This window comes from Ambystoma mexicanum, chromosome 4q, assembly GCF_040938575.1.
Source record: "Ambystoma mexicanum isolate Mex_15411 chromosome 4q, UKY_AmexF1_1, whole genome shotgun sequence".
NCBI lineage: Eukaryota > Metazoa > Chordata > Amphibia > Caudata > Ambystomatidae > Ambystoma > Ambystoma mexicanum.
This window is the reverse complement of record NC_090928.1, coordinates 21,540,288-21,564,660: the sequence shown is the minus strand read 5'-3', so window position 1 is coordinate 21,564,660 and position 24,373 is coordinate 21,540,288. Positions and strand designations below refer to the sequence as shown.

At 50.6% G+C, this 24,373-nt stretch overlaps 1 protein-coding gene across 6 annotated transcripts in view; it reads right to left on the bottom strand.

Moving 5' to 3' along the window:
* The window catches only part of TARBP1 (TAR (HIV-1) RNA binding protein 1), a 2,688,190-nt gene that overhangs the window by 826,944 nt on the left and 1,836,873 nt on the right, over positions 1 to 24,373 (bottom strand). The window lies entirely within an intron of this gene.

Genomic DNA, 24,373 nt, shown 5'->3' with positions numbered 1-24,373 from the left:
TAGTTAGGCCAGAGAGTCTTGAGGACCTCCCGGAGATAGAAATAGAGAAGCATAGTCACCATGTTCCATTCCCCTCTAGGCTACAGAGCCTCCCAGGTGATCAGACAACCGTCAACCACAAGTTCCCCAAAACATTGGATCCCAAGAGACTCAAATTGTGCAGAAAAAAATCTTGTGTGTTCGAGGTATACCCCGAACTCTATATATGGCAAAGGGCGGGGAATAAAGAGTAAAATCGACCTTTTCAGGCTCTGCATGTTACCTCTATAGGCTCAATCTCCAGCCGATTACCAGCGTCAGGACCCTGCCAGAGCAGTCCCCTCATGTCCGCCGGGAGCATAATCACTTTTTCCAATGAAACGTGAGGGAGAACAGCCGAGGGGGAACCACCACCAGGAGTATTGCAGTTGTGCAGTCACAAACTAGAAGTACAAATCGGAATATTCCAGCCCTCCCATCTCATACAGAGCCGTTAATACATCATACGAGATTCTTGGCCGTTTCCCAACCAATATCAACCGTATAATTAATTTCCGAACCCTGAAGCAGAAACTAGGTGAAGGCAGTTTGGGACATTATTGAAAATGTACACGAACCTCGGCAGGATAAACATTTTAGCCAGGCATAACCAGGCTGCTTGTGAGATTGGGAGTAGGATCCATGATTCGACTCTGCGTTCAAGTTTTGTTAAAACAGGCATATAGTTGTTCTCGAAAAGGTCTGATGACGATGTGGTTAAATGTATACCCAGATATCGAACACCCCGCGGGGTCCATTTAAAATCTGTACCAACATCGCCCTGAAACACCACTGTGGTCAAGGGCAATACCTCTGACTTTGACCAGTTGATCTTTAGACCAGAGATGTCCCTGAATTGTTGGATGCCGCCAACGACTGGTATTAGGTTTTCCCTATGGGTGTTTTATGTACAACAACATATAATCCACGTATAGTGATAAAATGGAGAGCTGAGAGTGGACCCTGACCCTGCTGCGAGAGTGGTATTCCCTAAGAAACATGCAAGATGTTCAATAGCAAGGGAGAAGAGGATAGGAGACAGATGGCAACCCTGTCTCATGCCCCAGGACGGTGTAATATAGTTAGAAAGGATTTTGTTTGTGTATATCGCCGCCGGGGCGCCTCATATAGCAGTCGCACCCACCAGAGATAGTACAGACCCAGTCCGGAGGGTCTCAGGACTTCAAATAAGAAGGGACATTCCACTGAGTCGAAAGTCTTTTCGGCATCCAGGGCTGCGGCCACTATAGGGATTTCTGGGTTCACATTATGCATAAGGGTGAATAATCGCCTCAAGTTATTTTGTGTAGACCTTCCAGGGATAAAGCCCACTGGGTCTGGTAGTACCAGGTCGGGCATATATGGGGGGAGCCGGTCAGCTAAGATTTTGGCTAAAATTTTATTATCTGTATTGACTAAGGACACGGTCTATATGAGGAGCACTTTATCGGGTCCTTATCCTTTTTCAACAGCACCATCATGATAACTGTTCTGGAGGATTCGGGTAGGACTCCCTGGGCAAATGCTTTATCATACTTGTTACACAAGTGTGAGACTAGTAAATCTGCATATTCTTTATATAACTAGGGTGATCCTGTCCGTTCCGGGCGCCTTCCCGTTGGGGAGGAATATGATAGTTTTACATATTTCTGCCTCTGTTTGAGGCACATTGTGCTGGGTCTAACCACCTCAATGCCACCTGGTCCAAATATCGAGATATAAAGTCATGCCCCACTTGTAGTTGTGGCGTGTATAATTGTTTGTAGTAGTTAGTGAATATCTCCTCAATTTGCAGAACCTAGTTCCAGGAAGCAGGTTTAATCATTTTACACTGATCCCTAGGTTCTACCCTGATCCATGATCGCGGCCGGTGCGGAGAGGACAGAGAGCTGCTGCTGGGGAAATGCACGCACAAGGGCGGAGAGCTGCTGCTGGGGGCAGGGCAAGTGTGCTGCCTGCTGACCGTGTGTGTGTCCCGCGGGAGTGCACACACAAAGCTCAAGCGGACCGTACCTCTGGAGCCCCCTGGGTGAGCTGTGTGAAAGTTGGCAAGAGGAGGAGGCGGAGCATTCGCCGTGCGGAGTAGTCCAAGCAGCTGAGTGAGCGTTGGCGGTGAACGTTCCTTGACGCCGTCGCACCCTAGGAACTTGACACCGGCTATAGCTCCTAAAGTAACCGACACAGACGCTACCATTTCAAACACACGGCCTGCACCTTCTGATCAGCTGCTCCTTGATCAGCATCTGAACGCGGACGAAGAAAGCGTGTCAGGCGTTGTGGGAGGAGAGCAAAGGTAAGAGCTGCAAGCTCACTGGGAGGCCGTGAACTTGAATTTGTTATAGTTCTGCTGGGACCTGCTGAAGACGCTGAACAGAGCTGTGATAAGCAGTTTTGTTCACAACATCACCACCTACATGACACGCCTTCCAGCCCGACTCCCCTCCCGCCCCTGATCAACGTGGAAGTGGCTATAGTGGCACGTACTGAGTCGCACGTCAACACACTGCAGGCCGACCACCTGAGTAAGTGTAAAAACAACATGGTCCACACGGGGGAGACCAAGGCCCATGTTGGCGGCATTTCCAGTATGGACGGAGAAGTGATGGGAGCTCAATCCCCCCTCTCTCAATCCCCCACCTCGAGAGTGAAAGTGGGGGAGGGCGAGACAGAGACAGTAGCAGACTTCTTGATAGGCGTGCACACAGTGGACATTCCATCCTATGCATGTGGCCAATGTGATGCAGGGGCTACCAAGCCAATGACTGTCTGTGACCGCGCTTACCACCGGAAATGGACCTGTGGTAGCTCCCACCAGGGAAGCAACTAACGTACCTAAATTGGCCCCCACCTTAACGAATTCTAAAATTCTTTTCATCGGCTAAGAGAGACACCTGCTGACCAAAGCTACACCTACAGAGATGAGAGAGTCCTTTACAGGAGGTCACTAGCACCGACAAACCCCATTCAACCAGAAAAGAAATATAACACACACAACAAGGACCAGTGTGGTGCAAAGCTCCAACCCAAGCGGCCGAACAACTGGAAGCTGATGGGTTTAAAGCCCCAGTGCCCCCGTCTGGGAAAGTCTTCTCCTACCCAAATACTACTCATGGAGGCACAGAACGGTCAAGAACTTGGGGTCCAGGCCAACAACCTAGATTTGTCTACTCATAACCTTGACCTGGAAATATCGGACCAACTCCTGTTGGAATTTTTGTTGGTAGTCGAGGAGAGGGGTGTATTTGATCAACACGACCAACACGATCAACCCTCGTCAGGCGAAACCACCAAAAAAAATCTACCTAAATTCAATAACAGTTCCAGGCTATGAAAAAGAGTACCATCCTACAGCTCAAGATTTAAATCCTATTCTGCAAAACGAGGTGCGTATCCCAACGAACGACAGACCTTACTAATAGCCAACCAAGATCAACGAAATTCCAAAAAGTCACTAACAGTTAACACATATCCTGACGGTCCAAAATTAGGGCATCTAGACAGCTCAGAAAAGACCAGGACTTTTTTGTGATTTCGACTAACCACTATTCTACCCCCTTTCATTAAACTATGAACAAATTGGAGAACAGATCAAAGATCAAACTACGATGCTTGGTATGCTGCACTCAAAGATGATCTATGTCGAAGGTTTTGTTACAGGGATATAACAAGATTTGGACACCAGTACAGCAAACGTGTCCTCGCTATTACACACGATACTGGACCCAATCATAAAAAAAAGCGAAAGTGTGTCGACAGTGCAGAGCATTTGACACAGCGGAAATTCACTCAACAAACACCACCACTCAAAGTCTTTTTTTCTTTGGTATCACAAACTGACCCCACAGATCAGGGACAGACACATTTGGACCTGGGATAGCCCTTGAACACTGGGGAATCAAACAGGCACAGGCCCGAAACACAACCTTGGCTAGGGCATACCAGTACAGAACCTCATTCTTCCCTTGCAATGGGTGCAGAGGACGACTCGAGACATTCTGCAAGGGAGAACCTGGCTTCAACAAGGCCCTTGGAGAACAGATAAATGAACAAGTAACTATCACCGGACAATCGTCCAGTTTGGGACTGGAGGAACACTTAGGGGGGAAAAACATCAATGACCCGGAAAAGCAGCTGTGTGCTATTTTCCTGAAAACAACAAGGGGACTGCATTGTTACTACCAAACACGAAAGAACCAATGACAAAACAAGGGCCCTCAACAAAAAAGGAGCAGAGGCAAAATCAACACAAGCTAAGAAGTCGAAGAAGCTACCTCCACTCACCAGATTGAGACTGAGTGGAACCAAAACCTTCATCAGAAGCATCACTCTTCCCAAAGCAAACCAGCTTGCAAAGGCAGTAAGGGACCCTGTGTGGACATCAAGGACAATAAAACCAACAGTGACGTCTTTCACGACGCATGAGCCCGCTGTGGTTTCACAGAAGAAATAACGACAGAAGATCTAATGAATCTGTCCACATACACAATCACGGCTTCAGATCATTCTGACAATGCTTACTCTTGGAACGAGAAGTCCTTCAGCGGCCCCGCCTCCTCGGATAGGGAGGAAGACAATGGCATTACCCGGAATCCTCGTTGGATGAAGGAAACAGTAGGACCAGCGCTCCTAAACCGAACACAAACCCAACCGCCGAAGCATTTTGGCGCTACATCGCATAAAACAGGAACTACAATGGAGCCAACCATTGAAATAGACCGAATGGGGCACAGGGAAGAGCAACCTGTTGAAAAATTCAAACTGAGGCTAACGACTATTACACAAGAACCCCAAGGGAACAAAGCTACTTCTTACCTAGGGAGAAGCAGCACTTAAACAAGATCACTGAATAACAGGGGACTAGAAAACCGGAGCCCGGTTACTCAACCAAACCACGATTCGGTCACAATTGAACGTGGAGAGACTGTAAATCCCCCTAAACATGACGGTTACGTGATATCACCAATGAGAATTATGAGACGGATAGAGGCGCCTATGGCAAGTAAACCGCAAACTGTGTAGCCCTCCAATTCGCACCAGGAAAGGGTTCCAACTGACGGATCGGAAGCTTATGATCCACCAGCCCTACTGGTCAGCCTGGAAAGAGTGATCACTTCAGACGATGGGTTAATTTTGAACAGAGGAAACGTAATCAGGTTGTTACACCATCTCCCCGCCCTTGGCCTGCTAACATCCAACGACCTGGTTCCCATCCAATTCCCGGAAGAGGATAGAACGGACAGAGTCATTATTCACCTTTCCAGTTCACTCATCAAGCACCTATTACTCGCGGAAGCACGAAGATTGAGACTAATGTGCTTCAATCTAATTGGCCATAGAAAAGTGGTGCTAAACATCCGGGAAAGTAGTGAGACCGCAGAAGGTCCATAATAGATTGCGGGGTGAGTGACGGCGTATCGGCCAAAACAAAGAGCGACCTCAATTTAAAGATGGAAAAGGAGCCGCCCCATGTCCGTTCCAAAGGGGTGACCAAACGCCACAGACGAGGGTTCCGAAGATCACGGAAAATGGCCTGCAGGACTTTTAGCCACAAACATGAATAAGCCATAGTGCAAAACAACTACAGACTGACATCCCTCTATCTGTGGCAAGCTGGAACACACAGGGATTTGACCACTTGTTCCTTAAAGAAGATCTACTAAAAACTAAATAAGACATAATTTTTAGAGGGATGCACCGTACACCTCAATCCAGCATTCAAGGGTCAGAGAGGTAGACCCATGTCCGGCCTACTAATAGCGATCAAGAACACCACTCATCTCAAAATTTTGGAAACTAGCAACCCAAACCACCACATACAATCAGTGGTTGGTAGAATGGCTGTAAGGCCTGACATTGAGCCTCTGATACTTGTCATTACAAACTTATATTGGAACCCCGTTAAAGCACTAGACAACCTACCAGACCGGGTCATGCAGTTGGTAGACACCCAGAGGGAAAAATGGAAAGATCCCCACTTCATCCTCTGTGGAGATTTGGAAGCTCACTGCTGGAACAACGAGGGTTACGACACGGACGAAGATCCCATCAAAAATACAACTGTAAGGAAAAGAGGTATACTATGGAGAAGAGCTGTTACTTCTACAAATCCTGACAGAAAACAGCACGGGGACCACGCCTGGAACTTTAACATGGAGAGGAAAGAAGGGCGGTCAGAAAATAGACTATATCTGTGTATCCCAGAATATCACGAGATAACCAATCACAATGACCATGGTAGTGAAACCCCAAAGCTACCACAATCTTAAGTATGTGTTGGTACTGTCAAAGACTGCTATCAGAACAGCACTATAGAGGAAATCCTCGCGTGACGCCGGGACGCGATAGATTGAGGGTAAGCTTGGCGCAGCTACTAAAACTAGCAGACAAGCTCAAAGCGGCCATACGAACAAAAGCTCAAAATAGAACACCGGGAACAGCCGACTATACGGTCTTCTTAAAAGCATTTGAAATTAAAAGTGGGAATAGAAACAAACCGGGATTTGTCCATCGACATATCTTTGACCAGGCCACGTGGAAAAAAAAAAAGAAAAGAATGGGTGCACAAATACAAGCATTAAAAAATTAAACGCAGTCACAAAGAGGACTTCAATCCAATAGATTGAAGCAACAGTACAGAAACTGGCGAAAACACCACAAAAGAATGATCCTCTGGCAAGACGCGGAATCCATGCTATACAAAATCCTGTCGAAGAACACCTCTGAAATATGGTCCATCATCAACAATCTTGACGCTCCGCAGGAGCTTCTGGTGTCCAATCCTATCACAGCAGAACGCTGCATTACCCACTTTTCTAAATGTTTTGATCCAGATTTCCCGGAAGTAACACCATTAACAACTACAAAAAGTGCCTGTATCCACCTTGAAATCAACTACCGGACAATTAAAGACACGATAGACAGGCTGAACGGGTCTACCGTGCTTGGGTCAGACGGGCTGACAAACCTAATGCTGAAGGAAGACGCGGCTCAATGGTCTAGGATATTAACAACCCTATTTGCTCATATCACAGACAAAAAAGAAGTTCCAGCTTCATGGAAGACTGCAGTAATAATCCTGATCTTTAAAAAGGCTCAAGACTAGACCCAAGCAATTACCGGCCCATAGCACTGCTGGATGTTGTGGGCAAGGTGTTTGCCTCTTTTGTTTTGAAGTCACTGAGCAAGTGGAGCAGTGAAACTAACCACTGTGACATCTGGCAAAACGGGTTCATTAAAGGAGTTGGAACCTCCTGTAGCATCTTCTTGATCAACATCTTGAAGGCCCAAGCAGAGCGCAACAAAGGGAAGAAAGTCTGTATGGCTTTCATCAACCTTACCAAAACCTTCGATACAGTAAACCGACCCAGGCTTTGGGCAAAAATAAAGCAGTGGGGATGTCCAACTCCCATCCTATCTGTACTCTGGTACATCTATACGGATAGGAATGGACAGATCTGGTCTGCTGTCACGGGAAATCAAAACAAAGGGTTGAAGCAAGGTTGCCCGTTGGTGCCCCATCTATTTAGCCTGTTTATTTCGGACATCGAAATAGCATTTAACAGCATCAGATGCTTTCCCCCAAACATCGGAGGCACCAAAATAGGCTGTTTGCTCTATGTGTACGACATAGTCCTATTGGATCAGAACCCAATAGGACTGCAATGACAACTGGAGGCCCTCCAAAATTATGTAGAGCTAAAAGGCTTAAAAATCAATCCGTTAAAATTGAGCATCGAGAGGGCGCTAGAGGGCCAACCAAGATGGCCGCTTTGGTCTGAGCTCCCGTTGTGCCATGCGTCAATCCTGCCACCCCCTGTACTGAAAAGCCCCAATTCCTCAACTCCTGGTCGCCTGACCTGCCCAGCTGCCTGCCAGTGAATTTCTGGGGAAAATCGGCCATTCCCTGCCTGTACGAGACCCAGCGTGGCCTTGGCTCCGAGATCTGCACAGCCGGCCCGGCGTGGCAACTGGCGCTACGCGGCAGACCCCATCCAGCTCGAGGACCGCGTACCGGGACCCCGAGGAGGCACTAGTGGCGGGCGCACGGCGTGGTGTGTATTGGAAGATCTGCAGGGGTCTGCCTGCGTTGCGCATGTGAGGGGCCGCTCCCGCTCCTTCCCGAGCCTTGCCTGGTGGAGTGGCCGGATCTGGGGAGTCGCTCGTCGTCGCTGTGGTGAGCCACAGGGGCTCGGCAGAGGTGGGGGCCCAGCATCCTCCCTCCCGGCACGCTGCTTTCGCCAGAGCCCGCTCCCCGCCCTGCGAGGCACCCCGGCACCCGGAACAGCCGTGCCCGCGGTGAAGCTCCCCTGCAGCAGGGATCCTCGGCGACTGACGGCGTGAGGCGGAGGGAGCAGTCGAGACATCAGGTACGGAGGGGGAGGGAGGTCGCGCCCCGTGATAGAGTCGGGCCTTCCCGAGCCGGCCCGCCTCCCCCCCCCCCCCCCCCCCCGACTCCCTCGCAAGGCCAATTTTGGGTCGTTTCCGCGGCTCCGGGTGTCACGGCACGGAGCCGGTCCCGTTCAGCTCGCGGAGAGCTCCGGAGGCGCTTCGGGAGGAGTGTGGAGTCACCCGTGGCACTCCGGTGCATCTGCTTCACGGGGATTCAGAGCAGCGCACTGAGGGCCCAGTGAAGGGCCTTGGAGAGAGCTGTCCCCAGTGCTCCTCATGATTAGAACAAATCCAGCATTTCTTTGTTTGTAGAGCGCACTCCGCGCCGCAAGAGGGGCTCCCCCCACCCCCACCCTGGACTTTTGCATTATATCAGGAGTTACACCCAACTGGCCGGTGGAGTGTTCCACTGCATCCCTCGGGCCTCTCTGCACACACCCTGCTGCCAGGCAAGAGTAGCTCCAACACAATAGCGCTTTCCATCCTGTCACAGTGACTCCAGCAACACGCATTATAAAAAGAAAATTAATTGTGCAATACATCCCCCCCCCCCCCCGTGTCAACACCTCCCCTGCGGGAGTCTGTTTGTAGAAGCTTGAGCCATCACAGAAGAGCGCTAACCTCCCCCTCAGGTCAGCCAAAGACAGTCCCCACGGAGCACTCCACAAGGCGCACGAAACACAGCACAAGAGAGGGGAACCAACTCTCCATACAACTGAAATCCCTCTAAATTGGACCAGCCGGATAAATCCTAGCACCACTGGGTGGGTCCAGAGAACACCGCAGGCACAGCAAAGTATAGCTGGACTCATCAAAGAACACCAGATCCACATTTTAAATGGGGAAAAACGACAAATCCCAGAGGAAGTTGACTTTTGAGGGAGGTGCGACACCTAAAGCCCCCGTTCAGCGTGAGGACCAGACTCCCGCCCCCAGCAATACACCCCAGATGGAATCAGAGGGCACCTCATCTGAAATCAAAGAACTCCTATTGGAATTGAAAGCTGGCATTGGAAATCTAAATAATAAAATGGACGGCCTCGCCTCCAAAGTTGACCTCCTTCAACACCGCATGGACACACACTCAGAACGTTTAAATGAGGTCGAGCAAAGAGTGTCAAATCTAGATGATGGCGCATCGTCCCTCTCAACCAAAGTCTCGCAGCTCGAAGCTTAAATGAAAACGACAATGGCCAAATGCGAAGACTTAGAAGGCCGATCAAGGAGGAATAGCATAAGAATCATCGGGGTGAGGGAACAGCAGCCGCAAGGTAGAATGGAGGAGTTTGTGGAGTCACTCTGCACATCACTCTTCAGTAGAGAATCATTGTCTCAAGTTTTTATAGTAGAGAGCACACAGGATTTCATCTGCCCGACCTGCCTCCGGTGCTCCGCCTAGGCCAATCATCGCTAGGCTGCTCAACTACAAGGACCGAGACACCATCCTCCGCCTAGCTAGAGAGAAAGGAGAATTGCTCCATGATGGTGACAAAATCCATATTTATCCAGACTTCTCTCCCACAGTACAAACCCAGAGGAAATCCTTTACCGCCACCAAACAAATACTCAGAGCCAATCAATTACCCTACTCGATGCTCTTTCCAGCACGACTCAGAGTACAGCAAGGGTAGAGGGTCAATTTTTTCCAATCGCCCGATGATGCAAGCATGTTTCTTGACCAGATAGGCTGCCCTGATCCGAACCCCAACCGTCCCAGGCCCCAAAGAGACAGAAATATCAGGAATCCACCATAAACCGGAGTGAGCAGAGTCGGCTTACAAACTCGCAATAAGTTGCAAAAAGTACAGGTTCAATTCTCACTGATTACAACGCGGGGCAGGGATGCTTGGAAAGCCCCAGGCGCCCCTAGCACAGCACCAGTTCATTCTCCAAAGTTCACTCAGCGACCAGTTGGTTTTTTAAGCCGAGTTCCTTGGGGGTACAGTTCACACAGCGACATGGCATCCACATGTTTCGCTTTCTGTTTTATTTGGTTATTGAGGGATCTCCCTGTGGGCCAGTTGGGGGTTGCCCACTTCAAAGAGAGAAATGCCACGGGCCAGTTGGGGTCTACCCATGGACGGTGCCCTCAGAGTTCATCAGGAAAGTTCTGCGCCACCAGTTCTCAACCATCCCCCTGCTCTCCGTCTCCCAATCAGATACCAGTGTCGTCTTGTCAAGCAATGATCCAATTTTTCAGCATCATTTCTAGCAAAACTCACCCCGATGCCACACCACGGCTAGCCTCAGGTGAAGATCTGTGGACAGTTAGAAAGATATACACGACTCATTCAATGTTCTAACATGGAACATAAGAGGCGACAACATTCCAGCTAAAACCAGGAAAATACTGCAATACCTCAGGCGTCACGAAATAGACGTGGCTATGATTCAGGAAACTCACCTTCTCCCAGGGAAGGACCACCAGTGGGCCAAGAGCTGGGGCTGTCACAGATACTACTCCTCCTCTTACTCAACCTACCCCAGAGGAGTCGCTATTCTCATACACAGGAGGATGAGCTTCCGCATGATACGCACAGCGAAAGACGCAGAAGGGAGAGCGATCCTAGTGAGCGGCATAATAGCAGGCCAGAAAGTGACCTTTTATAACTCCTACGCTCCAAACACGGATGGCCCAGACAATTTCGGATGGGTGCTTACCCAGCTCTCCATGCAGGACCCAGCATCCATAATCTGGGGTGGGGATATGAACACTGTATTGGATCCAGTAAGAGACAGATCGAAAGCTTCTCCACAACCTCCGACCAAAGCGGGGCTCCAAATAAAGGAAATATGCAATGCCTTCAACATGCTAGACATTTGGAGGGTCTTGAACGGCGAGTCGCGAGAATACACATTTCATTCACCAGTACACAACACGAGCTCCCGAATCGACTATTTCTTCGTCTCAGCAAGCGGTCCAATGTCAAGTGATCGTTGCTGCATACATCCGAGAACGCTCTCCGATCACTCCCCTCTTTTCCTCAGCTTTACGCCTTCCACTCCTACGCCACCACTACAGCGATGGCGCTTCAAGGCAGGCTTGTTAAGAGATGAGGTGCTTGCCTCTGAACTAAGGGAGGAGATCGACGTGTTTCTCGAAGCCAACGTCGGATCGGTCCCCTCCGCAAGCACAATCTGGGAGTCCCTAAAATGCTTTATCAGAGGAATCTGCCACGCCAAGGAAAACGGCATCCTCAAGCTCATCAGGCGCGAGCTCACAACCAGCGAAGAGAGGCTAAAGGTACTTGAACTCCAAGCCACAAACGGGGCGGATCCCAAAATAACAGCAGCCCTGAAGGAAGAATTGCTAAAATTCAATCTTGCAGCAGACCGAGAGGTCAAATTCCTGAATCGCAACAGCCAAGTCCGTCAATACGGAGAAGGTCAAAAACCTGGTGCCCTTCTAGCAAATTTAATCAGAGCTGATAACAAGCATGCGCAAATAGAACTGATTCGGACCAATCTAGGAGGGTCGGTTCACACCGACGAAAAGATAGCAGAGGAGTTCCGGATCTTCTACCAAGATCTCTATAGTGCTAAATTCAACAAGTCTTCAAACGCCCCACTGGAGTACCTGGAAGACACAGATCTTTACTGGGTCGAACAGTCTCTCCGTGAACCCTTAAATGAAATGATCACGCAAGAAGAGATTATAGAAGCCATAAAGTCCCTCCCCAGCTCCAAAGCGCCGGGCCCTGAGGGACTGACGGGAGAATTTTACAAGTCATTTGCGAGCACCTTGGCCGCCCTCCTGGCAGAAGTATATGGAGAAGCGCTGGAAAGGGGACACCTCCCTCCCACCACCTGTGAAGCCAATGTTATTCTGCTGCACAAGCCTGGCAAGCCCCCGGAAGAATGTTCATCCTACCGACCAATTTCTATCCTCAATCTTGACAATACAATTCTCGCCAAGGTGCTGGCGGGGAGGTTGATGCCATTGATGCCGACCCTCGTACTGGCAGACCAGGCCGGCTTCATACCTGGCCGCAACACGACTTTTGGAATCAGGAGAATGTTCGGTGTCATCGCCGCACTGGATCCCTCGCTACAGGCTGTGGCGGTTCTTCTCGACGCCGAAAAGGCCTTCGACTCGGTGGAGTGGCCGTTGCTGTTCACGGTTCTCACCAGGATGGGCCTGGGAGCCCGCTTTATCAACCTTGTCTCCCTCCTATATACCAGACCACGTGCCAGTATCATTGTGGGTACAGCCAAATCAGCTCCAATAGACCTACAACGAGGCACGAGACAGGGCTGCCCACTATCGGTCTTAATTTTCGCCATGGTGATGGAACCACTGGCCTCCAAACTTCGAGAACAGCGGCAGCAGAGGGGACTCATTATAGGCCCTCACAAACTCATCATCTCTCTCTACGCCGATGACGTTGCACTGTTCATCCGAGACCCTGAGGACAATCTGAATCCAGTCATGATGGAAGTCATCAAGTTTGGAGCAGCGTCAGGATTAAAAATCAACCAGTCAAAATCCATTGTATTCCCTCTGACCCCAGCCACCAAACAGTTTCCAGACGACTTCCAACTTACATGGAAATTTTCCAAGGTCCGGTACCTCGTGATACAACTATCTCTAAAGTGTCAGGAAGTGTTTCGTGATAATTACGAAGAGGTGGTCAAGTCTCTGCAAGACAAGATTTCCCGATGGAAGTCTCTTCCACTAACTCTCTGGGGAAGGGTCTCCCTAGTGAAGATGGTGATTCTACCAAAACTATTATACCTATTCAACAATATTCCTCTGTTGCTGCAACAATCCTTCTTGAAAAAATTGAAAAGCCTGGTCCTTGAGCTACTCTGGGCGGGCAAGCCAGCCAGAGTGGCGTACTCCACACTGACACTCCCGGTCACCAATGGGGGACTGGCGCTGCCGGACCTTGAGAGATACTTCTGGGCAGCACAAGCACAGTTCCTCAGCCATTGGTATGCCTCTCAAGCTATCCGACCACATGTACAAGTCGAGCGAGCCCTCGCAACACCTAACTTTCTAACCGCGGTCGTCCTTAGTCACACGCCGGTTCCCAGCTCCACGATGAACGTAACGCTCACGACGTACAAAGTCTGGAGGACTCTGGCCCAGAAACTCAGAGTACATTCACGGTACTCCCCACTCCTACCTGTCAAGTTTATTCCCAGAGTCCCACTGACCTCAGAGATGGTGTTCCACCAATGGGTTGACAAACTAAACATACAAACCCTAGGGGATCTCTTCACAGAAGAGGGCTTTCTAACTCCAGAACAAGCAAAAAATAAAGGGGGCAACACTGCTTTGGATGTATTCCTTTACTTCAGGACTCGCTACACCATTTAGGCTCTGCTGCCAGACTTCCCACGTCAACCACCAACTTGGCAATTGCTGCATAATGTTATCCAAGCACAAGGCGAAGGTAGGCTGGTGTCACAGATCTATAAATCCCTCATTCCCACTACAACCCCCACCATCACTGGTGCAAAAGCTAGATGGGAAAAGTCATTGCATGTTAACATATCGGATGAAGACTGGATTTCTAGTCTGAAACAAACTCAAAAAGTGGCGCTTAACTCACGCCTAAAACTTATACACTTCAACTTCCTCCATCAAACATATCACACACCAGCGAAAACCAACAAACATCACCCAGACGCAGAAGCGAAATGCAACAGATGCAGGACAATCTCAGCAAACTTTGTTCACCTAGCATGGGAGTGCCCCGAGCTAACGCCTTTCTGGAAACAAGTCCTGGAGACGACAGCTGCTATTGTGGGAGAACCAATACAGCCGAGCCATACAGCAGCCCTGTTAGGCATGACTAGGCTGCTCTCAGCTCCAATAAGAAAACTGGCCGGGGTTCTGTTGACTCTGGCTCGGAGGAGGGTTGCCATGACACTGTTCTTGATGGGCGAAGCAGAGGATCACGCATCTGACTCCTCAGACTCAGAAGAAACCTGGCCCATGGTATTTCCATATCCTTGGAGCGAGAGCTAGAAGTAGCTCACACTCAGCTAAAGAGGAACTGTATCTGGGGGGCGAGGATGTTGAAGGGGTGGGGGGGGGGACACTGGGTGGGTCCTGGGTCAAGGCACAAAGTTTAAAGTCCACCCTAATGTGGGTGTGAAGTTGTATTGAGGTTTAAATACCTAAAAATAAAAGTTTAAAAAAAAAAAAAAAAAATCGACGATCGTGGTCTTTGGAGAACAACCAGGAGCCACTCGGGGGGGAAAAAACCAACACATGGCAACTTGGAGGCAAAGTAATTCCACAAGTATTGGCATTCACATACCTAGGGGCATGTTTAAACACGAGCACAACTGGCAGACAGAGACTAGACACCTTAAAATCTAAAGCTATAAATCTACCCAATCAAGGATGGCTGCTGATGAAAAGATACTGTGGTTTCACGCTGAGACCTCAATGATTTCTACCGGATTAAAGCGCTCCCTGTTTTAATATATGGTGCAGAAACAGTATTCTCATTTCGCTCAGACAACTGGTCTGTCATCGAAGGGATCTTCTGGAAAAGAGTTCTGAGAGTCCCATCAGGCACACCAATCCAAGCCCTTCGCATGGAGCTGGGCCCGACGGCCATGATGACAATTGTTAACTGGAAATCACTAGCACTTTACAGAAAATGCCTGGTAGCCCCAGAGAGTGGAGGCTTCGCAGTACTAAAAGAAGCAATAACTCAAAACAACAAAGCGAATCTCTCCGAATGGAAATCAATTTGTCAATCCATCATCACTGATCTGGGTGAAACCGATCAAACCCTAAAGGAGAACCCAGCCAAAATCAAACGGAAACTGTACACCAGTGATTGGATCACAACTCAAGAAGAGAGACAGGGTCTGAAAATGTTTGGTAAACCATTCTCCGAGGCAAGGAAGTTAAACACGCTCCCAAAATACCTTGAGTCGTTTCAAAACTGGTTCTTCAGGGACTATTACCTCATATTCAGATTTAACCTATTGCTGACCGGAGAGATACTCAGAATTAGGTCAAACTATCCCTTTAATGCAACGTGCAGACTATGCGAAGGTGAGGGCACTGTTGAGTCATTAAAGCACTTGGTACTATTCTGTCGACAATGGAGGAGCAGCTATTCCAACTCATGGCAGAAGTCACCAAGAACTATGCCTAAAGGACAGCAGAAGACTGTTGGTTGGAACTACTAAGGGGTAATCGTATATCACTCACTTTAGCGTTGGTGAAATTGCTGATCGAAATCTTCTCTACAATCAAGTCTGGTAAAAGCTTAGGAGCAAAGGACAACAGAGTGACCGACTAAGAGATTAGATAAAGGCCTGGACGGCTCAACAATCGGACTTGCACCTTCTTTTATTTTTTTGGTTTAACATTGGATCATGATTTTAGGGCACAAATGAAGGCAAAAGGTTTTTTCTCAATTGTTGAACCAAATAAAGCCTTTATAAAATAAAAAAAATAAAAAAATTAATTTGCAGAGTTGGAGTTCGTGTTTTATTACAGATGCTAGAGTACGAATGGGATGCCTATATGTGGTCGCCCTAATTGGGACCCCAGAAATATCTCCCCTCTGTCCATAAGGAGACGCAGATCATCTCGTTTGGTCCTGATAGACTGATAGACTCCCGAATCAATTGGGAATACCCCGCCCCCAGCTGCACCTCAAGGTCTTTTATTTCCTGCTCTGCTGAAGATAGATATGTAGATAGATTTCAGTAATCCTCCTTCTCTCGACATGCAGCTGTCCCTAATAAACACTTTGAAAGCCTCACACATGATCCTAGTGTCAGGGACAGACCCCACATTGGCCTCGAAGAAAGTGTGAATATCCTGCCTAATGTTCTCCTGGAAGAGAGCATCCTTGAGAGCCCGAGCCCTGAAGCGCCAACCATGAATTTTAGCGGCTGTAGGGACAGCAGAACCAGATCTTCACTGGGGGGTGATCCAATAGGGAGCAAAGCAAGATCTGGCCATCGGTGGCGGCCCGAAGCAGATTCGATGTGGTCATAACAGTCCATCCTTGAAGAGCTGCCATGAACCCCAGAGAAATAAGTTACTCAGCGTAGTGACTAACATACTCCTAGTCCATAGTCCCCTTTCCTACATACTGTATGGACGTCCCTCGCTAGGGATGGAAGACAGAACCCTTTTCACCCGAAAAAATCTTCTTCCCCTGTAAATTTGGGGGCGCTGCCCTGTGACTATGTGCTCCCTGACTCCGCCCACCGGCGCCACTCCTCAGTCGAGCAAGTTACTTTCTTACCTAGTAACGTTCTTTCAAAGGGATGTTCCTCCGACATATTCTACATCTTTGACAGGTAATTACCACAGCTGTGCTGCTTCGGAAACTTTTTCGCCGAAAAAGTAGGCGTCCTGCGTCGTTGACGTCGATACGCTCCCTCGAGGACCTCTTCCGACGGTCGACGTCTACGGATGTTATAAGTAGGACGCACAACGCCCGTAGGCTCAGTTGTAGTTTTTACCCCCAGAACGTGTGGCACCAATCTTCTGCCAGCAGTACTACAGAAAGCCTTGCGGAAACGGAAGCTGCAATCGCATCAGAAATTCTGTAGAGGGGCAGGTAGGGAGGGTAAGATGTGGAATATGTCGGAGGATCATCCCATCGAAAGAACGTTACCAGGTAAGAAAGTAACTTGTTCTTCGAGGGGATTGTGTCCTCCGACATAGTCCACATCTTTGACAGACTCCCAAAGCAGTACCAATGTAAGGAGGTAGGAAAAAGAATTTAGAAAATTTAGAATGCCCAATCAAATTGCAGAATAGATGACTGCCTTACCAAAGGCCATATCTTGCCCATGGATAGAGTCCAGGGAATAATATTTTACAAAAGTATGGACAGAGGCCCATGTGGCCGCTTCGCAAATACTGCAAATCGGAACACCTCTCTGTAGTGCAGTGGAGGCAGCCATACCCCTAGTAGAATGGGCCCGTAAACCTACAGGAGGGTCCTTCCCCGCCAAACGATAACATTCAGAGATCGTCAAAATGATCCATCTAGACAAGGTCTGCTTAGAAACAGCCTGACCTAAACGTCTTCCAGCGTAACCAATAAAGAGCTGATCGTCCACTCTGACCCGGGACATCCGTGAGAGATAGAAACTCAAAGCTCTCCTAGGATCCAGCCTATGGAGCCTCTCCTCTTCCTTACCAGAATGCGGAGGAGGATAGAATGCCGGAAGAATTACCTTCTGGCTCAGATGTAATTCCGACAACTTTCGGAAGAAATGAAGGTCGTACCCTCACGACAACCCTGTCCTTATGGAACACAGTGAAGGGTGGTTTGGCGGAAAGTGCCTTCAACTCACTCACTCTGCGTGTGGAAGTAACCGCAACTAAAAATACAGTTTTAAAGGACAACAGTCTCAATGGACAAGAATGTAAGGGCTCAAACGGAGTTCCCATCAGGAACTTTAAAACCAAATACAAATCCCATCCCGGCACCTGGAAAGGTGACTGTGGAAACACATGAGTTAGCCCTTTTAGAAACTGAGATATCAAAGGGATTTTAAAATAAGAACATTCCTCAGACGAGCGCTTAAATATAGACAGTGCCGCCAGGTACCCCTGCAGGCCCTTGTGGGCTAAAGAAAGAAAAAAAAGATAAAACTAAAGAAATGGAACATAGGAAAAGATCCACATTCTGTACCCTGCACCAGTCACAGAACTTCTTCCAACGGCAACGGTACAGGGACTTTGTTGCGGGCCTTCTGGCCAAAAGCAACACATCCATCACGTGCTCAGGGAGGTCCCAATCCTTATATCTCAGCCTTTCAGATACCAAGCATGAAGGCTGAGAGACTTGACCTCTGGATGGAGAACTTGACCCCCTTCCAGTGAGAGCAGATCATCTCGGTAGGGAAGACGACGTGGAGGGCAGATGGACATGTTTAGAAGGTTCGAGCACCACGCTCTCCTGGCCCATGCCGGAGCAATGAGGATCATCCGGGAACCAAACCTCTGCAACCTCCGCAAAACCTGCGGAATGACGGGGACTGGAAGAAACGCATACAGCAGTGGGAAGGACCACTCCACTACGAACGCGTCCCCTAAGGCTCCCCTTGGAGGAAATTCCCGCGAGCAGAATCGAACGCACTTCCGGTTGACACTGGTGGAGAAGAGATCCACTTGCAGAGTCCCCCAAAGGGCAAAGACCTCGAAGAGAACTTCCTGAGCCAGCTCCCACTCGTGAGAGACCATGCTCTGCCTGCTCACAGCGTCCGCTGCCGCGTTCTCGTCTCCTGCCAGATGAACTGCAGAGACCGAAATTTCCTGCTGGATAGCCCAGAACCAGAGCTGCATCGCCTCCCTGCACAGTGGGAGTAACCCTGCCCTCCCCTTTTTGTTGAGGTAGTGCATGTCCACTGTATTGTCCGTCATAATCAGGACATTCTTCCCCCGCACAGACAGCAGAAAAGCCTTCAGGGCTAGCCTGACAGCCCGCAGCTCTAACAGATTGATGTGGAGTCTGGACTCCGACGGAGACCACCGACCGCTGACTGTCAGCTCATTTGCATGAGCTCCCCAACCCGTGAGGGATGCGTCCGTCACGATCGTCACCTCTGGCCATGGTTGCCAAAACAGAGCCCCTTTGAACAGATTTACTTCGACGGCCCACCATAGAAGGTCCTGGGCGACCGAGGGCAGAATCTGGACGGGATGCGACATCCTGCCGGAGAACTGTGACCACTGCATCTTGAGTGCCCACTGCAGAGATCTCATCCGATGCCTGGCATCTGGCACCAGAAAAATGCAGGATGCCATGAGGCCGAGTAACCTTAAGAATTCGAACGCCGGGAGACTCTGGGCACGTTGAAATTTGTCCACCATCGGCAAAATGTGATGAGCCCTCACATGGGGAGGCAAACACTGCCCCAGGGATGGGTCGAGCACTGCTCCAATGTACTGGAGCCGCTGGGTAGGTGTCAAATGGGACTTCTTTAAATTGAGGCAGAAGCCCAACCTGTGAAGGGAGTGGCAGGTGATGGCCAGATGATCCAGGGCTTGTTTGGGAGAGATGGCCCTGATCAACCAATCGTCCAGGTAGGGGTAGATGTGAATCCCCCTTTCCTGAGATACGCTGCCACCACCAACAGCTTGGTGAAGACCCTCGGGGCGGAGGTCAATCCGAACGGCAAGACCCGAAACTGAAAATGCGAGTCGCCAACCGCAAACCTCTGGTACTTCCTGTGTTTGGCATTAATCGGCACATGAAAGTAAGCATCCTTGAGGTCGAGAGACACCAACCAATCCTGAAGTTGAAGGGCCTGGAGGACTCGAGAAAGAGTAACCATCTTGAACTTGTGCATCCTGAGGAGCTTGTTCAAACCATGCAAGTCCATGATGGGTCTTAATCCTCCGTCTTTTTTCGGGATCAAAAAATATGGGGAATACCATCCCTTGTTCCTCTCCGCTAGAGGCACCAGTTCTATGGCGCCTTTCGCCAGCAGGGATTCGATTTCCTGCGCAAGGAGGGGATCCAGACTCTTCAAAGAGAGCTTCCCCGGTGGATTGTCGTGAGGCCTCTGCCACACATCTGAAGTAATGGCATGCCATTCTAAAAGGTGCTGCGCCAGCCTTCCCCCAACCGGCGAACCGAGCCTCATGACTGAGGGGAATCGGCTGCGGCAGTGCCTGAGGGCAAAGAGGCAACTGCCCGAGCGGCTTTGGCACCTCGAGTACATTCTTTTCCACCTCTGGTACTCCTACGTTGGCCCCTTTGACTGGCAGCTCCCCTCGATCAACTGAAGGAAGAGTAGTATCGAAAGGATCTCCCCCTCCATTGCTGTCCCCTAGGTCGAAAAGGCGGAGGTTGACGCACTGCAGCGCTCAAGGACTTCGCTGCAGCTTTGGAGGTCTTGCAACCTCTCAAGGCTCTCGTCAGTCTTGCTGCCAAAAAGATGGACACCATCAAAGGGCATGTTGAGAAGCCAGGACTGCACATCAGGAGCAAAACCCCACTTCCGCAGCCACGCAAACCTGCGCATCACGGTGCTCGCCGCCATGGACCAGCTGACAGTCTGCCAAGTCCAGACACGACTGAATGGACTTTCGCATGGCATCCTTGCCATCCTGAACGAGGGCAAGAAAACCATCCCGTTCCTCCCCTTCGGGAATATGTTCAGCCGCCAACGACACAATTCCACAGAGTGTGCGTGAATCTTGCAAGGGCACAAACGGAGTTGGCTGCCTTTAAAGCCATACCCCCAGAAGAAAATACCTTCTTCGCCCAGCCGTCAAAGCGTTTGTCGTCTCTATGGGGAGGGATCTTAGGGTACGCCGCCTGCTTTGCTAGGGCCGCAGCCACCTGTACCACCAAACTCTCCGGAGTGGAGTGCGTGGACAAGTAGCAGGGGTCGCCACTGGCTGGACGGTATTTTTTCGGCAAAGACTTGTTCAATGCCGGGAGACTCTCCGGAGCAGTCCAAGCCGCCGCCACCCTTCTTTGTAAGGCCATATGAAATGGCAACACGGAGTCAGGAGTTGGACCTTGGTGAAGGATATCTGTCAGGTCATCCTGCAGAAAATCCACAGGTGGAGCAGACCACCCCAGATACTCAGTCACCCTCGACATGAGGCGCTTGTACGATGAATCAGCATGCGTACCAGGCTCAGGCCTGCCAAACTCAACCTCCGGGGAGGTATCAAGACCACTGGCGTCGTGCAAGGACTGACGCAGGTCTTCCAGCTGGCTATGTTCGGACAACAATTCATCCGGAACCTCAGGAGGCACCTCATCCTCAGACCCTTCCTCAACCTCTGAAATGTACTCCAAGGGTTGGAACAAGTCCACCCTGGGAGGAGGAACAGAGTATGGGTCAAGAATAGGCACCCCAGACTTGCTGAGCGCCTTCCTAGGAGCTTCTACAGCTCTCCAGGGCACCTCCGGCAAAAATTCCTCAAAAAGGCATTGAGGGTGCCGATAGGAGTGGCGTCAACGTCGACCGAGGCACCGACTACTTCGACCGCGACTTCGAGGCCGGAGCCCCGAGCGTGTCATTCGACGGCCTTGGCGCCGATGGCATCGATGGTTTCCTCGGAGCCTCGGGAAATTCCCTCGACAGACATTGCGCCGATGGCGTTGATGCCTTCTTCGAAGGCCTCACGGGCTCCAACGGTCTCGACGGCATTGAGGACCCGCACCTGGAGCGGGCACGATGGCGATCCTCCTTGTCCGACCGGGACCTCGAAGGTTCCCGTTGATCGTGGCGACCGCCCGAGACCGAAGGCGTGCGAGCGGTGGCTCTAGAGCGTTCGGTGCCGGTTTCTCTCAAAGGTGCGGTCGGAACGGTGCCCTGCAACTCAAAAATGGCCACCATCTCCTCACAGAAGGCGGCCCATTCCGACGGAGATGAATGCTTGGTGGGACAAACAACCCGCCGTCTGGCGGAGTCCTCACACGAGGACGGGGAAGGCGACCGATGGCGGCGCTTCCGTGCATGCCTCGAAGAGGCCGAGGAATGGCGGCACCCACTCCTGGAACGAGACCCCCTGGACTTATGCCGACGCAGAGAGTGGCCACTCGAATCGTCGGTCGAAAGTCCAGCGGACTTCGATTTACGGGGTTTGGAAACCCTACCCGCCGACAGCTTCTTCTTCCGCTCCCGCAAGGCCTTCGACGTCAACGACTGGCATTCGTCACAGTCATCAGTGGCGTGGCTCTCACTGAGGCACCAAAGGCAGACGTCGTGCGGGTCCGTCAGAGACATCTTGGAACCGCAGTCCCGACACTTCTTGGAGCCCGACTTCGGGGTAGCAGAAGACATTCTCGATATACACAAAAATATTTCGAAGAACCGATTCCCAAGAGAGAACCGAGGCGTGCTGAGATTTCGAAGCAAACACGTTCGTGGAAAAAACAGAACTGAGGCTACGGGCGTTGTGCATCCTACTTATAACATCCGGTGACGTCGACCGTCGGAGGAGGTCCTCGAGGGAGCGTATCTATGTCATCGACGCAGGACGCCTACGCCGAAAAGGTTTCCGAAGCAGCACAGCTGTAATTACCTGTCAAAGATGGAACAAGTTACTTACCTGTAACTGTTGTTCTCCAGCATGGGTCTCGCATGGATTCACATGCTCATGAATATTCCCTGTCGTCAGGCTGGGAATCCTCGGTAAAGAAAAAATCAGTATCAGTTTCGTTTCTGATCTGTCTTTCGTAGTAGTAACCAATCACTGATCTCTGCGTCATACTGACCACAGCCAATGACTGCCCTCTACCTAAGCCCCGCCTCTGGCAGCCATCTTCAGATTTGGTAGCACGTGAAGTGGCAGTATGACCAAGTGAAGAGCCGCAGAGGGGTAGGCGGGAGGGTTCACATGTGAATCCATGCCAGACCCATGCTGGAGAACAACAGTTACAGGTAAGTAACTTGTTCCTTCTCCAGCATGGGGTCTGGCATGGATTCACATGCTCATGAATATAAGAATAAATAGAAGTACACACATGCACAACCACGGGGGGTGGCAAAAGGCTCAACATTAAGCAATACAAAAAACTCAACATTAAGCATCTCTTACCTCCTCACCAGGCTCACCTTAAGCAAACAGGTTGCGCAGCACTGCTTGGCCGACCCTGGACTCCTCCCTGGAATCCCGATTGACGCAGTAGAATCTCGTGAAGGTGTGCGTCGACCTCCACGTAGCAGCCCTGCAGATGTCCAGCAGGGGCGCACCAGATAAGAACGCCGTAGTAGCAGCGATCGCTCTGGTCGAATGGGCTCTCGGACGGCCTGGCAGCGGTCGGTTAGCCAACCGGTGGCAGTGCATGATGCAGCCGGAGAGCCATCTGGAAGTAGAAGACTTCGAGAGAGCCTTCCCTTGATTCACAGGTCCAAAGTTCACGAACAGCTGTGATGTCCTCCGAAAACTCTTTGTGCGGTCCACGTAAAACTTCAGCGCTCTAGCCACATCCAGCGAGTGCAAAGTCCTCTCGGCCGACGACGAAGGAGACGGGAAGAAAACAGGTAACACCAGGGGCTCGTTAAGATGGAAGTCCGACGGCACCTTGGGCATAAAGGAGGGGTGCATCCTAAGCACCACCCTCGAGGCATGGAAAGTCAAGTACGGTGCTTTGCAGGATAGGGCCTGGATCTCTCCCACTCGTCGTGCGGAGGTAATGGCCACCAGGAATGCAGTCTTCCACGACACAAACTTCATCGGTGCGGAGTGCATCTGCTCAAATGGGGGCCCCATGAGCCTGGTCAGCACCACGTTGAGTTCCCACGCCAGGGCCGGGGCCTTCACCGGCGGGAACGACCGGAACAGTCCTTTCATAAACTCTTTTACCAGTCGATGGGACCACAGGGACGTCCGTCCTGTGGTTCTGGTATATCTGGAGATAGCCGCCAGATGAATCTTAATGGAGGCGTGGGCCAGCCCAGCCTTTGCCAGCGATAGCAGGTACGGCAGCACTTGAGGGGCCGTAATCCGTAGGGGGTTGATCTTCTGTGCTCGGCACCAGATAGAGAACCTCTTCCACTTATGACCGTAGCATTCGAGAGTCGAGGACGCCCTGGCCTTTGCAAGAACCTCTCTGCAATCGGCCGGTATATCATAGCCTCCAAACTCTAGCGCTGCAGGAGCCAAGCCTGCAGGTTCAGCGACGCCCGGTCGTGGTGGAAGATGGCGCCTCCTTCTCTGGAGAGAAGGTCCGCGTCCGCCGACAGCTTGATGGGAGGGGACGTTGACAAGTCTATAAGGTCCGGGAACCAGATCTGCCTCGGCCACGCCGGTGCGACGAGGATCATCCTGCACCGGGACCTCTTGAGCTGGTTGATGAGTCGAAGCAGCAACGGAAACGGAGGGAACGCATACAGGTATAGGCCGTCCCAGGGGAACGAGAACGCATCGCCCATGCTTCTCGGCTGGGGAAACCTGGTGGCGAACCTCTTGCACTTCGAGTTCGTCACTGTTGCGAACAGGTCGATTTGGGGTTTGCCCCACCGTCGGAAGAGTTGATCCACCTGATCCTGG